The following is an 18,183-nucleotide window of genomic DNA, read 5'->3' as shown; positions in this document are numbered from 1 at the left end:
GAAGGCAAGACCAATTACCTCTCCATAGCATTAATACATAACATTTATCCAGAACAATAGTACTTGAATAATATTTTTCGCACACAGAAGAACAAATAGAAAAGTGAGGAAATACCTCATATAATTTCTTTTTTTGGCACTGCATACACATTACTTACATCAAAAACAAATGACTATAATACAAATTCAAGAACAAAAACAACACAAAAAATCAACCTAAAATTCAGGTTCTGTACCAACTTGAAAAAGAGGGAACTCAGAGCCTAACTCATTTGAAAATTTTAAGGCTCCTCCTTAAAGAGCAAAAAGGTGCAGAGGTGCTAATCATAAGTTTTTGTGGTAGCTCAAACAGGAATTATGTGCATTACAAGACAATACTGTGAATTCTCCCTGAAGGCTTAATCTTCTTTAATAGCGCTCACCACTGCTCTCTATTGTCAACGCGCTTCGAGCCCACTGGCTTCAAGGGTTCTTTTCAGGACACAGAACACAAAAACACAACTGTTAACAAAAAACAAAAATCATACGTTCTACTAAAAGAAAAAAGAAAATCACATATATTACTAAAAGAAAAAGTGCCAACAGATCTCATCACTCTGCCCATAGCACATTCCATTATAAATACTTGGTCAGAAGGAACGGCCATTTTGTGAATGGCTTACCACCAAAGCAGGGGTCTCATGATTCTGTGAAAAAAATGGATGGCCTCACTGTTACACATTGCAACTCAATACTTATACTGTAGCCAACCATGTGTGTTGTCAACAGAATTCACTCGATAGAAAACACCACTTCAAAATATAACTTGCTAAAATGTCACCAGTTGCATGTGAATTCCATTTACCATGAACCCAAAACTGAAGCCACAGTGACAAAATGAACAGTGCTAAAATAAATTACAGCCAAGGAGCGTTAAGACATAATTTGAAACCTAACTGGATGAAAAATAAATCACAAACAGATGTCCCTTGCCATTAATCAAACAACTAAACTCATAATAATAATCCAGCCTGGAAAGCAAAAGAAAAAACATTTCAAAATGCATCCCTTCTGTTTATAAACATGTAACCTCAATCTACTTTACCTAATACAGAAAGAAACACTCCTCGACTTGCTGCACTGAAGTATACATCACTTTAATTGCTTGTTCTGAAACAAGCAGATTAACAAAAGCCCATCAGAATAAAACAACCTTGAAATCTCCAGACAAATGTAATAATGCCATCTGAAATTACCTACTGCTTGCTCAAGATGCATTCAGACCGATGTTAATCCAACAAAAGGCACCTTTAGTTTGGGGTAGGGTTAAATAGTGTATGACCCTGACTTATGACGTGAAACTCCTGTGCCTTACCTTCCCACTGAAGAAAGTTTCAACAAAAAGGATACTAACCAAGATAAACTCAAGCATCAAATTGCATGAATGTTAATGCCAGCAAATAAAAATTACATTCACGGAAAAAACTTTAAAGAAAAGAATTGAAATGCATTTTTCAATTCAGACCAGACCATTCCCTGGACAAATTAGGTGGTTCTGGAAACTGAAGTCCCATTACCCAACAGTACTCTTTACTGCAAAAGCAAAATTAAATAAACATTATTGGAAAAGCATTCACTACACTGTACCGGTAAACACTTTAAACCACTAAAATACAGATTTGTGAGAGCTGGAAAACATGTAACCAACATCTGCCCATGCCACACAGCTATCCATAGCTACCCTATATGACTTCATAGGGTAGTCAACTACCTACTACAACTACCCTTTGGCGCCTATGTATTCCAGCACTATTATGCCAAAATGTCCACACTGGATTGTCAAGAGTGGACCCACATTGCTATACCATAGCTGGCAAGTTTGTTGATTTGCAAGCTTATTATTAAAAAACACTATAATTAACAATTACAATAAATTCTGTAATTCATTGAATTCATTCAACCCCTCTGTAGCAGTATTAAAATTCTAAATCAAATTGGCTCCTCTTCTCATGAGCAAGGAGTTTAAGTCACCACCTCTGTGACCAACCTTGACCATAGCCAGCACTGTCTATAGCACATCATTCTCTGAGTGATGATTATATAAAAAACGGCTCACTATTGGTACTGAAGTGACCCTGCATCTAATTCAGGACTTATGTTAAATGATGCACTGCCTTACTTATTGGTTATTCTTTCCAATATTCAATTTGTTGCAAGGACAAACAGTGCCATAAATAACATTTTTGGTTTTGCAATTGAAAAATTTGAGATAACTGCATTTAATTCTTATATACTCAAATTCCTTCCCTAGTGGAATCATAACACACGCAAGAACCACATTTGTGATGCCCCTCTTCGGGAGATAAATTCCATACTTGGTACAAATCACTTCAAACAGAAGCTGGTGACACACAAGCTTGAACTATTTGACTCCTAATGCTCTGATCCTTCCTAAAAGCAAACAGCGGTCTCACAAATGATTTGTCAATTTTTTTATTCAAATGCCAATTCTGAGATGCTATTTTTTTTTTTATTGTTAGTCTGTGGACAAAATGTGGATACACAAACGAATCTATCTGTGATGGCCCTCTCACGTTTGGCCAACAGTGTTTCTTTCAGAGTCCACCAAGCCCTTTTCATGGATTGCATCACCAGCTTTTTGGAGTAACCTCTTTCTATCAGTTTATCGTGCAGTTTTTTAGCATTGTACTCAAAAACTATCTTTTCAGAACAAATATGCCGAATGCGTAGAATCTGTCCATATGGCAGATTATCTCAGCGGCTTCGGGATGGTGGCTAGAGTAATGCAATGCCTTGTTAAGATCAGTAGGCTTTATGTAGAGAGAAGTTGCTAGTTTACCATTCCAAGGGAAAACATCAACATCCAAAAATGTGATAGAATTACAACTACTAGTGGCACAAAATTGAATGTCATTGATTTAACCACTTTGTGAAATGATTCACTGAATCCATGGAGCCGGCCCGAGAGAAAAATGTAATCAATAAATCTGAACCATATTGCAATATTACTAACAAAAGGGTTATTATTATACACAAACCTGTTTTCAAACATTGTAATGATCAGGACTGCTAGCTCCGGCGCGAAGGGACAACCCATCGCTGTCCCTTTCTTTTGCATAAAGAACTCATTGTCAAATTTGACATAATTATTTCTCAATACAAGCCGTGGTAATTTCAATATGAAGTCAGTGGGAACCTGGTGAGGTATTGGTCTGTTCTCCAGAAAAAAATCAATAGCATTCAACCCATCTTCTTGGGGAATCTGTGTGTCTAATGACACCACATCAAATGTTACCAAAATCTGAGAATTGGGATCAAACTCTACATCACCAATTTTATTTAGAAAATCTGTTGTGTCTCTCAAGTAAGAAGGAACTTGGAGAACCAAAGGTTTAAAAAAAACATCAACATATTTGGCAAGAGGCTCTAACACTGAATTGCAGCCAGATACTATAGGGCAACCAGGTGGGATCTTTTCATTTTTATGCACTTTGGGTAATAAATACAAAACTGGAACACGTGGGTTCTTCTTAACTAGGAAATCACATTCCTTAGGTCCAAATAACCCATCCTCAAAAGCCTCTTTCACCAAACTTGCACCTCACCTAGAAGATCTTTAGTAGGATGTTTAGGAAGTTTTTTTAATAGAATTCAACATCATCCAGTTGTCTTATCCCTTCTTTCTTGTACCTGTCTGCAGGCCAAATCACAACTGCCCCTCCTTTATCAGCCTGTTTTATAACAATTGACTGATCATTTTTCAAATCCAGTAATGTACTTTTTTCTTCTTTTAAGATATTATGTCATATGTACTCTTTCTTATTTTCTAACTGCAAGATAGCAGAAAACACTGCCTGACAAAAAATAAACAACTCTTTAGGAACCAAATTGGGAGCTGGGCAAAAGGATGATTTATTCTTAAGACCAGAAGCCTCTATATTAGAGGAAGCATCATGATTCTGAAAAAAGGTTTTCAATATGATTTTTCTACAAATTTCTAGAACTTCTGTTTTTAACCCCACAAAGTTAGTGTGTCGTATTGGTACAAATGAAAGCCCTTTACATAGGACTTTCTCTTCAGCTTCAGATAATGGCCTGTCTGAAAGATTGAAAATAGGTGATGCTATTGATTTTTGTATTACTGGCATTGAATAGTCATTTCTCAAGGTTAATTGAAATACCTGCTTCTTCCTCTGCCCCTTTGTCTGCCTCTTCCTAAAAAAGACTGTTGCCGTTTTTGAGAGACTGGGTTTGATGGACCTTCACCAGGGTCCGATTCACTAGCAAAGGAGCGTGATGTTTAGGAAAAAGTGATAAACTGGCATCTGGACCTACCTTGGAAATCTGGTAAATATCTCCTAGAATCAGGGCGGGTATAAAAGTTGCTTCTAAGATTTGGACAAACTGTCTCAAGACCGAATGCTTTTTTGTCTCAAATTTGATAGTCTTTTGATTTAATGTGAAGTCTTTGAATTCTCCAATCTCTTTTTAAATGTTTTCAAGTAATGCTTTAGCATCAGAAACAGAATGGCTATCTTGTTCTAAAATCAAAATTTCATCAAGCTGTTTTTTTGCAAGTCGCTGAGCAGACTCAATTGTTTTTATTTGTAGACCTCAAGGTGCCTGCTCTTAAATGCTCTAGCAGGAAATGTCCATGTAACTCTGTACAGATCTGTTTTTTCTTAAGTCGAATCAATCTATCTGATTCACTCAGTTGTTTGGCGGTCAAGCTCAAAGAAACTGAAGTGAATGGAGAAGAGGCATTACGTTTTTTTTGCAAATAAGTTAGGCTCTGAGTTCCCTCTCTTTCAAGTTGGTGCAGAACCTAAATTTCTTTAGATGAGGTAATTGCTCACTTTTATATTTGTTCTTCTGTGTGCGATAAATGTTATTCAATTATAATTGTTATGGATAAATGTTATGTATTAATGCTAGGGAGCGGTAATTGGTTTTGCCTTCTCATTGTAAATAATAACTTTTTACAAGTTAATCACAGTGTTGGCTCTTGTTTCTTTTGTGTCACCAGCATGACAGCAGGGTTGTGATTGGTCTGAGTGGCAAAGGTCCAATGGCAGCACACCTACATCTCAATGCAGAACACCCTGGTTACTGGGAGGAAGTGGAGGGGGCTTTGGAGTGACTGAGGAACTCAACATCTCCATGAACATCATTAAGGGGTCCCCAGGGGTCACAGTTGAGGAGGTATAATGACTGTCTTGGAAAAAGTAATACAACACCACTTTTGGTATTGTCTTGATAATGAGTGGAATATGTGTTACCTTGACAAAAAATCTTCTAAGCTTATCATATTGGTTTATCAATCTCTTTGATAGGTGGATACATCACAGAAAGGTCCATTCAGGAAACTGAGACTGATGAACAATATATGTTGTTGAAATGAGAGAGAAGAAAAAGAGGGTTGAGCATCTTTGAACTATAGAGAAGACAGGTGAATGCATGAGACAAAAAAATAGATGATATGACTGATTCAAGTGAGATCCACCCATGTTCAGATAGACAAGATGAGAAATGAATAACATTAGTGTAGACATAAATACTCAGTGTTTCCGCAATCTTTCATGTGATGTATTGTGACTTTGTTTTACCAGCAGCAACAACATCAACAATGGTGAAAAAAACACATAGAAAAGTTTCAAGAAAAGTACAAAGAGCTCCACAAAGAACAACAAGAGACACAGGTACCTACAGATGTTTAAATGTGCATGTGCTTACTATTTATTATACATTCTACAGTGTACCACTACAATGCATCCACTTTAACCCCTTCGCTGCCAGGCCTTTTCCCCCTCCTGTGCCGAGCCTTTTTTTGGCTATTTGGGGCAGTTCGTGCTTAGGCCCTCATAACTTTTTGTGCACATAAGCTACCCATGCCAAATTGCGTCCTTTTTTCCAATATCCTAGGGATTCTAGAGGTACCCAGACCTTGTGGGTTCCCCTGAAGGAGACCAAGAAATTAGCCAAAATACAGTGAAACATTTTTTTTTTTCAAACAAATGGGAAAAAAGGACTGCAGAAAGCAGCTCATGTTTTTTTTCCCTGAAAATGGCATCAACAATGGGTTTGTGGTGGCAAGATCACCATCTTCCCAGCTTTCAGGAAAAGGCAGACTTGAACTGGAAAACCCAATTTTTCAATACAATTTTGACATTTTACTGGGACATACCCCATTTTTACTATTTTGTGTGCTTTCAGCCTCCTTCCAGTTAGTGACCGAAATGGGTAAGAAACCAATGCTGGATCCCAGACAGCTAAACATTTCTGAAAAGTAGACAACATTCTGAATTCAGCAAGGGGTCATTTGTGTAGATCCTACAAGTGTTTCCTACAGAAAATAACAGCTGAAATAAAAGAATATTGAAATTGAGGTGAAAAAAACAGCCATTTTTCTCCATGTTTTACTCTGTAACTTTTTCCTGCGATGTCAGATTTTTTAAAGCAATATACCGTTACGTCAGCTGGACTCTTCTGGTTGCGGGGATATATAGGGCTTGTAGGTTCATCAAGAACTCTAGGTACCCAGAGCCAATAAATGAGCTGCACCTTGCAATGGGTTTTTATTCTATATCGGGTATACAGCAATTCATTTGCTGAAATATAAAGAGTGAAAAATAGGCATCAAGAAAACCTTTGTATTTCCAAAATGGCCACAAGATAAGGAGTTGAGAAGCAGTGTGTGACAGGCTAGACGGTATAAACCAGACTGAGACGGCGTGGTGCGGTAAGTAAATAGAGTTTTTATTGTTCTTGTTTTTTTTTCTTTCCTCTTTTCTATCTGTTTTCCAAAGGTTTACAGGCAATTATAAAGTCGGGGTTTTATGGTTCTTCTCTTCATTAATCTTGTCCTTCTCCTTCCTCCCGCCTTTCAGGTCTGTGGCTTCTGGGAAACGCGGGTGACTCCAGGGAAAGACCGGCAAAAAAATACAAGAAAGCCGAGGTAAGTAAATTGGCTGTTTTCTGGGGTTATCGTTCAGAAAGGAGTAGGGGAAAGGTAAGTAGGGATGTAGAGGTAGAGTGTAGAGACACCCGTGTACTGTACTAAATAGTTGTGATGTGCTTTTATTAGACACACAGTGCTCCCAGATAAGAGGTGATAGTCAGTCTCCTTGCTTAGTTAGGGAGCCTGTCCCTCCTTTCTCTCCCCCTCCTCCCTCTCACGTCTCCCAGTTCCCTTCCCCTGTGAGTTTTCCCTCTAGGGTCTATTGTCCCCAGCAGGGACCGTACCTTTGTGAGCCACGACCCTCCGGGGTCGTGGCTGGCTTCTGGGCTCCGTGATTCCTGTGCTCCGCTGTATGGGCTCTCCTCCTCCCCTCCGTTGTCTTCGGTTTCCTCTTCGGTGTTGGTGGCGCTCTGCTCCGATGTCCGCTGACTCGTCTCCGTCTCTTCTTCCCGCCGCTCTCCCTCCTGGACGCGTACTTCCTCTTTTACACAGTCGGCGGCCTGCAAGACTTCGGGTGTTTCCCTGGCAACAGGGAAACACAACCGGGACGCCGAGGCCGTTCCCATGGGAACCAACGAACGCGGATCTGACGTGTCGGGGTTCCTCGTCACGGAGTTGGCTGATCCTTCCTGCGGTGTGATCGGGGCTGCCCGATCACACACCCCATCCCAAGAGCGATCCTGCTCGAGGATCGTGGAAGAGCAGGGAAACCGAGATAAGTAATCCGCAGGGCCCTGTTGGGACCCCGGAACATGGCGGACCTGGAACGAAAAAGGCTGTAGTTCAAGGAACCAGCGTAAGATCCTGGAGTTGGAATCCTTGTGAGAGGCAAGCCAAGTAAGAGGAGCGTGATCTGTATATAGTATAAAAGGTCTACCCAAAAGGTAATATTGCAGGTTCTCTACCGCCCATTTAATGGCCAAACACTCTTTCTCAATGATGGGGTAATGACACTCCCGGGGAAGCAGTTTCCTACTGATAAATGTAATCGGGTGATCCCTACCCTCAGAGTCAGGTTGTGCGAGCACTCCCCAAAGGCCTACATTAGAAGCATCTGTGTACAGATGAAAGGGCTTAGAGAAATCAGGACATTGTAAAACAGGTTCTGATGTAAGAGTGGATCTTAAATGGTCAAAACAGGCCTTCTGACCCCTGGTAAAAGGTACCAACTTGTTAGGATGACGTTTAGATAACAGATCTGTAAGAGGGGCTGCGATAGTGGAATATCCCGGTATAAATCTACGGTAGTAACCCACCAAACCAAGGAAGGAACACAGATCTTTTTTTGTTTTTGGGGTTGGGGCGTTATTAATGGCTTCAACATTTGTAGTTTGGGGTTGTAGCGTACCATTGCCTATCATATAGCCCAAGTACGATATGTCCGTTTTCCCCAATATACACTTTTTAGGATTAGCGGTCAATCCTGCCCCTGCCAGTGTGGACAAGATTTGGTGTAGATGTTGTAGGTGGTCTACCCAGGTGTTGCTATAAATAACGACATCATCTAGATAAGCAGCGGAGAAGGTGTGGAAGAGTTTTAGTAATCTATCCATTAATCTCTGAAAGGTGGCCGGAGCCCCATGGAGACCATAGGGTAGCACCGTAAATTGATAGAGACCAGATTGAGTAGAGAAGGCTGTTTTCTCTTTGTCCTCGGGGAAAAGGGGAATCTGCCAATAACCTTTAGTGAGGTCCAGCGTGGACATATATTTAGCTTTGCCTAGCTTCTCTAGGACATCATCGACTCGAGGGATAGGATAAGTGTCAAACAAGGATATCGAATTAAGTTTTCGGAAGTCAATACAAAATCGAACTGATCCGTCGGGTTTTGGAACCAGGACTACTGGAGAGCACCAGGGACTGACAGAAGGTTCAATTACCCCTAAGTTTATCATCTTGCTTATTTCCTCTTCTATGATGTGTTTCCTAGCCTCGGGAACGCGATAAGGTCGTAGTCGGATAGCTTGTCCTGGAGGTGTTCTGATTTGGTGATAAATCAAAGAAGTTCTTCCAGGTATGTCAGAGAAGACATGCGGATACTGGTTTAACAGGGCGTATAACTGACACTTCTCTGACATTGTCAGAGAAGCGTTGACACAGGGCACTTTTTCCTGTGGTTGGTTTTCAACGGGAAACAATTCTATGTCTAATTCTTTGCCGGGGGATACAAAACGGCCCATCTCGATTGTGCCGCTACTCTCGTCCACTGGTTCCCATTTCTTGAGGAGATTCACGTGGTAGATTTGGGTTTTTCTGGGTTTGACACTTAGTTCTATGAGATAGGTGACAGGGGAGACTGCTCTAATCACCTTATAGGGCCCTTGCCATCTAGCTAATAGTTTCTGTTCAGACGTGGGCCGCATGATCAGGACTTGATCATTCGGAAGAAATGTACGCAATTTACTTCCTTTATCATAATAAATTTTTTGAGTCTCTTGGGCCTTTTCCAAATGTTGTCGTACATTTTCCCATAATTCCTGTCAGTGTGATTTAAATTTCTGGACATATTCTAACAGAGGTCGCCCTTCTTCTTCTTCCTCTTCTTCCCACGTTTCAACGGCCATATCCAACAGAGAACGGGGTTGTCTTCCAAACACCAGTTCGAATGGGCTGTAGCCCGTTGAAGCCTGTTCGTGGGTTCTAATGGCATAAAGAACTAAGGGCAATTTCTGGTCCCAATCCCTCCCCGTCTCATCGACTACTTTTTTTAACAGTGTTTTAATGGTCCTGTTATATCGCTCCACTAGACCATCTGTCTGGGGATGATAAACCGCAGTTTTGATTTGTGTAATTCCTAATACCCTACATATCTGCTTCATGAGGTTGGACATAAATGGTGTACCCTGGTCCGTGAGGATCTCGCGGGGAAACACGGTCCGAGTGAATACCATTATCATGGCCTGTGCTATTGTTTTAGTCGTCATGCTTGAAAGGGGAAGGGCCTCGGGGTATCTTGTAGCATAGTCTACGATAACCAAGATATAGGTGTGACCTTTAGAGGAGGGTAGTAGGGGTCCGATCAAATCCCTTCCCACCCTGCTAAACGGAATGTCAATGATGGGAAGGGGGAAAAGAGGTGCTTTTCTGGGCTGAACGGGTTCGGTGAGTTGACATCTAGGGCATTGCAGGCAATATTTCCCAATGTGGGCAAAAACGCCTGGCCAGTAGAACTTCCTAAGGAGATATTCCTCCGTTTTTTCCCTGCCGAAATGTCCCCCTCCTGGCTGATTATGTGCTAGGAGGAGTACTTGGTCCCTATGGGTTTCGGGGACTACTAATTGGTGTTTGCGTTCCCCTGCCCGTGTAGTGCTCACCCTATAGAGAAGGTTTCTTTGTACCAGGAAATAGGGACCCACCTCATCTGTTTCTTCAGTTTTTGCGGTTCTCCAAGCATGAGTGAGTGTAGGGTCTTCTCTCTGATGTTGACGGAAGCTGATAGGTGCGCTACAAGTCTCTGCTATAACTCTGATGGGGAGGTTGTTGTCCTTGCCCGCCCGAAACTTTAATCTCTCGTCTCTTTTCTCCCGACAGGACAGTTTCCTGCGGTATGGGGGACACTCAATGGTGCTATCACAGAAGGGAGCCTCGTTCCACCGTTCGCGGTTCTCCCTCTGGCTCTGGGTACCATTTAAGAGTTGTTGAAAATGTATGTAGTCAGTTCCTATAATACATTCTTCGATCAGTTGGTCCATAACTCCTACGGGAAGCCAGTCTCGGTGTGTACCCCACTCTATCTCTACTGTCCTAAGAGGATATTGTTCCTTGTCGCCGTGTATACAGCAGATGGTAACCCATCGATTGGAGTTCTTGTCAATCAGCTCTACCAGATCTTGTCGAATAACGGACTGACTACAGCCTGAATCTATAAGGGCAGTGAGGAGGCGCCCATTGATTTTTATGGTCTGTTTAAATTTTGTGTCACCCCCTCCTGTACACAAGACTCTGCGTCGGGTTACCCCTATCTCCATAGGCTCAACGCCCTCGGTTTTCCTGGGGCATACCCGAGCTATATGTCCCCACTCTCCACAGTTAAAACATTGAGGTCCTTGCATGGGAGGGACTTCCCCTTGTCTACGTTGGAAGGGTTCTTCTAAGGGAAATCTTGGGATGGGTTTTGATGGGGTGGTGAGTGTTTTTAAATTGGGTCGAGGTTGTAGTGCTCTTACATCGGTGGACCTGTGGTAGGCACACGCCAAGTCTATGGCTAGGTCTGTATTTACATTCGGATGCTGTCTTATCCAGTTTTTAGTACTGGAAGGGAGGGAATCCAGGTATTGTTCGAGGATGATCGTTTTTATAACATCCTCTCTGCTAGTTCCTATCGGCCCCAGCCATCTTAGTGCCAGATCCTGGACCCTAAAGTAAAAGGTTCGGGGGTCCTCATTGTGTCCCCATTTTACTTTTCGGAATTTCACTCTATAGTACTCGGTATCGTGGCCAACCCGTTCCAAAATGCTCTTTTTTATGTCTTGGTAGGAGGTGGTTCCTCCGGGATTGGCTGCTTGGTAAGCCGTCTGCATAAATCCTGTGAGAAGGGGAGCGATGTATTGTCCCCATCTTTCTTCCGGCCACTGGGCGGAGGAAGCTACCCTTTCAAAGTTGGTAAAGAAAGAGTCCGGGTCTTCCTCCTCCTGATACTTTTGTAAGACTGAACTGGGGACATTCGGGTGCACTTTACTGGAGGCTATTGTCTCAGTTAACTTTTTCATCGCGGTTTCATGTCCAAGTTGATTGTTCGCCAGGATAGTGGCTTGAATTTTTAAGGCGGACTGTAAGGCCTCCCTATCTTCCTTGGCTTCTCGCTGGTGAGCTTCCCACACCAATTGTAAATGGCGTTGGCCTTCGGCCAACTGTTTAATCATGTCCTCCAGAGTAGGAGTTTCACTCATTGTCTATACCGTTCCTTAGCCTTTTGGGGGAATAAGGATCCCACTTCTGACACCACTGTGACAGGCTAGACGGTATAAACCAGACTGAGACGGCGTGGTGCGGTAAGTAAATAGAGTTTTTATTGTTCTTGGTTTTTTTTCTTTCCTCTTTTCTATCTGTTTTCCAAAGGTTTACAGGTAATTATAAAGTCGGGGTTTTATGGTTCTTCTCTTCATTAATCTTGTCCTTCTCCTTCCTCCCACCTTTCAGGTCTGTGGCTTCTGGGAAACGCGGGTGACTCCAGGGAAAGACCGGCAAGAAAATACAAGAAAGCCGAGGTAAGTAAATTGGCTGTTTTCTGGGGTTATCGTTCAGAAAGGAGTAGGGGAAAGGTAAGTAGGGATGTAGAGGTAGAGTGTAGAGACACCCGTGTACTGTACTAAATAGTTGTGATGTGCTTTTATTAGACACACAGTGCTCCCAGATAAGAGGTGATAGTCAGTCTCCTTGCTTAGTTAGGGAGCCTGTCCCTCCTTTCTCTCCCCCTCCTCCCTCTCACGTCTCCCAGTTCCCTTCCCCTGTGAGTTTTTCTTCTAGGGTCTATTGTCCCCAGCAGGGACCGTACCTTTGTGAGCCACGACCCTCCGGGGTCGTGGCTGGCTTCTGGGCTCTGTGATTCCTGTGCTCCGCTGTATGGGCTCTCCTCCTCCCCTCCGTTGTCTTCGGTTTCCTCTTCGGTGTTGGTGGCGCTCTGCTCTGATGTCCGCTGACTCGTCTCCGTCTCTTCTTCCTCCCGCTCTCCCTCCTGGACGCGTACTTCCTCTTTTACACAGTCGGCGGCCCGGAAGACTTCGGGTGTTTCCCTGGCAACAGGGAAACACAACCGGGACGCCGAGGCCGTTCCCATGGGAACCAACGAACGCAGATCTGATGTGTTGGGGTTCCCCGACACGGAGTTGGCTGATCCTTCCTGCGGTGTGATCGGGGCTGCCCGATCACACAGTGGTTATTTGCACATCTCTGAATTCCGGGGGGCCCATACTAGCATGTGAATTACAGGGCATTTCTCAAATAGACGTCTTTTTTACACACTGCCTTACATTTGGAAGGGAAAAAGGTAGAGAAAGACAAGGGGCAATAACACTTGCTATTCTGTGTTCCCACACGTCTCCCGATAAAAATGGTACCTCACTTGCGTGGGTAGGCCTAGCGCCCATGAAAGGAAATGGCCCAAAACACAACATGGACACATCACATTTTTTCACAGAAAACATAGCTGTTTTTTACAAAGTGCCTACCTGTGGATTTTGGCCTCTAGCTCAGCTGGCACCTGGGGAAACCTAGCAAACCAGAGCATTTTTGAAAACTAGACACCAAGGGGAATCTACGATTGGGTGACTTGTGGGGCTCTGACCAGGTTCTGTTACCCAGAATTCTTTGCAAACCTCAAAATTTGGCCGAAAAAACTATTTCTCTTCACATTTTGGAGACAGAAAGTTCTGGAATCTGACAGGAGCCACAAATTTCCTTCCACCCAGCGTTCCCCCAAGTCTCCCGATACAAATGGTACCTCACTTGTGTGGGTAGGCCTAGCGCCCACGAAAGGGAATGGCCCAAAACACAACGTGGACACATCACATTTTTTCACAGAAAACAGAGGTGTTTTTTACAAAGTGCCTACTTGTGGATTTTGGCCTCTAGCTCAGCCGGCACATGGGGAAACCTTGAAAACCTGTGCATTTTGAAAACTAGACACCTAGGGGAATCCAAGATGGGGTGACTTGTGGGGCTCTGACCAGGTTCTGTTACCCAGAATCCTTTGCAAACCTCAAAGTTGGCCAAAAAAACACGTTTTCCTCACATTTTGGCGACAGAAAGTTCTGGAATCCGACAGGAGCCACAAATTTCCTTCCACCCAGTGTTCCCCCAAGTCTCCCGATAAAAATGGTACCTCACTTGTGTGGGTAGGCCTAGCGCTCACGAAAGGAAATGGCCCAAAACACAACGTGGACACATCACATTTTTTCACAGAAAACAGAGATGTTTTTTTACAAAGTGCCTACCAGTGGATTTTGGCCTCTAGCTCAGCCGGCACCTGGGGAAACCTAGCAAACCAGAGCATTTTTTAAAACTAGACACCTAGTGGAATCCAAGATGGGGTGACTTGTGGGGCTTTGAGCATGTTCTGTTACCCAGAATCCTTTGCAAACCTCAACATTTGGCCAAAAAAACACTTTTTCCTCACATTTCGGAGACAAAAAGTTCTGGAATCTGAGAGGAGCCACAAATTTCCTTCCACTCAGCATTCCCCCAAGTCTGCCGATCAAAATGGTACCTCACTTGTGTGGGTAGGCCTAGCTCTCACAAAAGGAAATGGCCCAAAACACAACGTGGACACATCACATTTTTTCACAGAAAACAGAGGTGTTTTTTACAAAGTGCCTACCTGCGGATTTTGGCCTCTAGCTCAACCGGCACCTGGGGAAACCTAGCAAACCAGTGCACTTTTGAAAACTAGACACCAAGGGGAATCTAGGATTGTGTGACTTGTGGGGCTCTGTTTAGGTTCTGTTACCCAGAATCCTTTGCAAACCTCAAAATTTTGCCAAAAAAACACTTTTTCCTAACATTTTGGCGACAGAAAGTTCTGGAATCTAATGGGAGCCACACATTTCCTTCCACCCAGCGTTTCCCCAAGTCTCCCGATAAAAATGGTACCTCACTGGTGCGGGTGGGCCAGGTGCCTGCAACAGAAAAAGGCCAAAAACTTGTAGAGATTGAGGGGATAGCACAGCGAGTTGATAAGCACATATTTTTCTTTATACATCTTTTAGGCTGACTCTGCTTCGGGGTCCCATGCAAGTGAGGTATCATTTTACTTGGGGGACCTAGCATGTCACAGGTGTGCTGCGACGCCTGTTTACAGCGGAGTAGGTTTTGTCATTTTTACCACACATTCTGGTTGGATTTGGCACGAGGGTGAGTGATGGTTCAGTGGATCAAATTTTATTAACAAGAGATTTCACAAAAATGAAATGCACTGTTAATAACTGAAAGGCCAAAAAACTGAACCAATGACGCACAACTTGTGAGCTGTAAAGCCACGGCAAGGCACCAACCGCTTTACAGTCTGTTCACACACCTTTCATACATGACATGCACAAGACCATTCACGCTGCCAGCCACGGGCCCAGCACATTACAACACTCCCATCGACAGACAGCGCCACTCAAGGGCTCATCACTTACATACGCCCACATGCCTGATACAGCAATCACACCAGCTGATGGCAGTGTGTGGACTGGTGTTTGGCTGGCAGTGTGTTGCAGTAGCCAACAGCAAGTCAATATGTACACTATGTACATCCTCAGCCAAGCCCTACTCCACACACAACGGCATAACTTTTTTTTTAAACAAAGAAACCACTAACTAATTAGAAATAATTACAAAACTACAAACACAAAAGCTCTAACTAAGTACATGACAGAAATGCTAACCATGAAACTGAACACATGAAAATACAAAACAGACAGTTTACACTCATGGTTGTTCCCAGTAATTCTTCTGGGTCTGGTAATTCTTAAAACAACCACCCACACACAGCCCAGGCTTTGAAGGACAATATGGGCAGTACATTCGAGTCTCCCTCCGGATACCTCTCCGAAAACACACTCTACATTTCTTAGCTGGAAAGTCTTTTTTGGGTGTGGGAGGAATGTGCACAGTAAAGTGGCAACCTTTCAATCTAGCCACATCCTCCACCACTGCTTCTCTAGGAACTCTGGCCTGTTCCACCACAATAAGGCTCTCTATCACTGACTCCTGAAATTTCACAAATGTCATCTTTGACTCTGGAGACCTATCCCTAAACACAATAAAAGCATTAAAAGTTGCTAAGTGGAAGAGGTGAATTGCTAACTTCTTATACCAAACGTAAGACTTACGAATAGCAGTATAAGGTTCCAACTTTGATCAACTCTATCTACACCTCCCATGTGCTTATTATAATCTAAAATGCACACAGGTTTGCGCACTTCAGCAACCTGGCCCCAAACAGTCATGTGGGAAGTACTCTCATCATGGATGGTACTTAGCATGTAGACATCCCTCCTGTCTGAAAACTTCAAAGCTAGCAGCTCATCATTCCGCAAGGCACTGCACTGTCCCCTCTAAAGTTTTTTACAGACAAGCTACCTTGGATAGCCTTTCCGGTTACAACAAATTGTGCCACAAGCAACAGTGTCCACTCTAAACAATTCCTTGAACAACTGCACTGTAGTGTAAAAGTTATCTACATACAAATGGTGACCTTTGTTGAACAGTCGTCTACCAAGTTCCCACACAATTTTCTCAGTAATTCCAAAAGTGGGAGGACAACCAGGGGGGTCAATACTGGAAACCCTACCAGTCTAGACACGGAAATTATACACATTTCCTGTACTACTTTCTGACAGCATATACAATATAATTTCACATCGTTCCCTTTTGCTAGGAATGTACTGTCTAAAATCCAAACGACCCTTGAAGAGGACCAAAGACTCGTCCACAGCTATTTCTTTGCCTGGAACATAGACATCTGAAAACGATCTACAAAATGATCAAGGACAGGCCTAATCTTAAAAAGACGGTCAGAATCAGGGTGATCTCCTGGCAAGGCTAATGCATTGTCAATAAAATGCAGCATCCTAAGAAGAAGCAAATACCGATTACGACTCATTGTTGCAGGAAATATAGCTTTTGCCATCAAGGGACTAGAAGACCAATAAGAAGCCAGTGACGGCTTCCTTATCAACCCCATCAAAAGAGTCAAACTTAAAAACCTTTTCATCTCCTCCAAATTTGTGGGAATCCACTGGGCAGCTCTAGAGTGCAGCCTAAGACTAGCAGTGTTGTCCCTCATATACTGCTCTGCATACAAATTAGTCTGCTCAACAATCTCTTCCAAAAACACATCATCCACAAATAACTCAAAGAAATTGACAGGCAAAAAGTTCTCTGTATTGACTCTACACCCCGGGAGACCAGTAAAGGCAGGCAACTCTGGCTGCTCCATGTTTGGGGCGACCCAGAGTTCAGGTCTTCTAACGGGAAAACTTTCAGCCCTAGGTTGCTGCACTAATTGCACATCAGTGTCCTCCTCTGAAACAGGCCCTTCATCTGCACTGAGTGTGGCTTCCTCATCAGAAGATTCCTCTCCGACAGAAACTTCACTGCCAGAATCTCTCACTTCCTCCTCTGCCTCAGATGCAGAGTCCGTCTCATAATCATGATCAGACAATGACTCAAAAAGCATACCAACCACCTGCTGAGCGGTCATCCTGCGGCTAGCCAGGATCTTTTCCACGAAAATTAACTGGACAAATGCACGACCAACAACCAGCACTGTGTAAGATAAGTAATAAAGTGTAGCTTTATTAGTAAGAGTTATAAACTCAAAAACTATACCACTCACTTGCCTGAAAAAGCTTGAATCACCAGCAACTACTCTGCACAGACACAGCAATCACTAGCTATATCCCACTAAAAAGAAAGAAAGAAAAGCAAATTAGAAATAAGACAACACAAATATCATTGTGCATAAATCTAAGGACAATTTCACACAAACCTGCATTTAGTACACCACCTACAAACATGTCATTCATGCATGGCAACAATACTCCTTTGGAGTAAATTGTTTTTACTTACCTAAAACATGCAACTATGCAAACCGCAGGTCAACCACCGCCAAAACCGCAAGGAGCCACAGCAAAGAAAGCAAAAGCTTTGAACTAGAACAAAAAGGAGGAAAAATATTATCACAAATGCAAATACTTCGTCAGTTGACAAACATCCCACCATCAAGCATTTAGAAATTGGTGCCTAAGTGGATTCTGCCATAGGGGCAGATGGGCCTACTAAAAAATAGGCCTATCTGCCCCAAGGAGGGCAGAAAATACCTTTAGTAGTGTGTCCCCAGGGGGAGCGACCTTTGCCCAAGGGGCCACTGCCAAACAAAAAAAAAAACACACACACACACACTATCCCTGGTGCCTATGTGGCTTCTGCCCCCAAGGGGGGCAGAAATGGCCAACAGTTCAATGCTCCCCTTGTGGGGGCGCCCCTTGCCCGAGGGGACGCCCCCGCATAAATAAACATATAAAAAAAAAAACCTGCAGTTCTAGTGGTTTCTGCCCCCCTTGGGGGCAGATCAGCCTAAAAATAATAGGCTGATCTGTCCCCAAGGGGGGCAGAAATGGCCTTGGTACACGTGCCCCCACTAACACACACACACACTATCCCTGGTGTCTAAGTGGCTTCTGCCCCGATGGGCCTAAAAAAATAGGCCCATCTGCCCCCAAGTGGGGCAGAAATGGCCA

Source organism: Pleurodeles waltl, chromosome 6, assembly GCF_031143425.1.
Source record: "Pleurodeles waltl isolate 20211129_DDA chromosome 6, aPleWal1.hap1.20221129, whole genome shotgun sequence".
NCBI lineage: Eukaryota > Metazoa > Chordata > Amphibia > Caudata > Salamandridae > Pleurodeles > Pleurodeles waltl.
The sequence above is the reverse complement of the archived record's forward strand: the minus strand, read 5'-3'. Positions refer to the sequence as shown.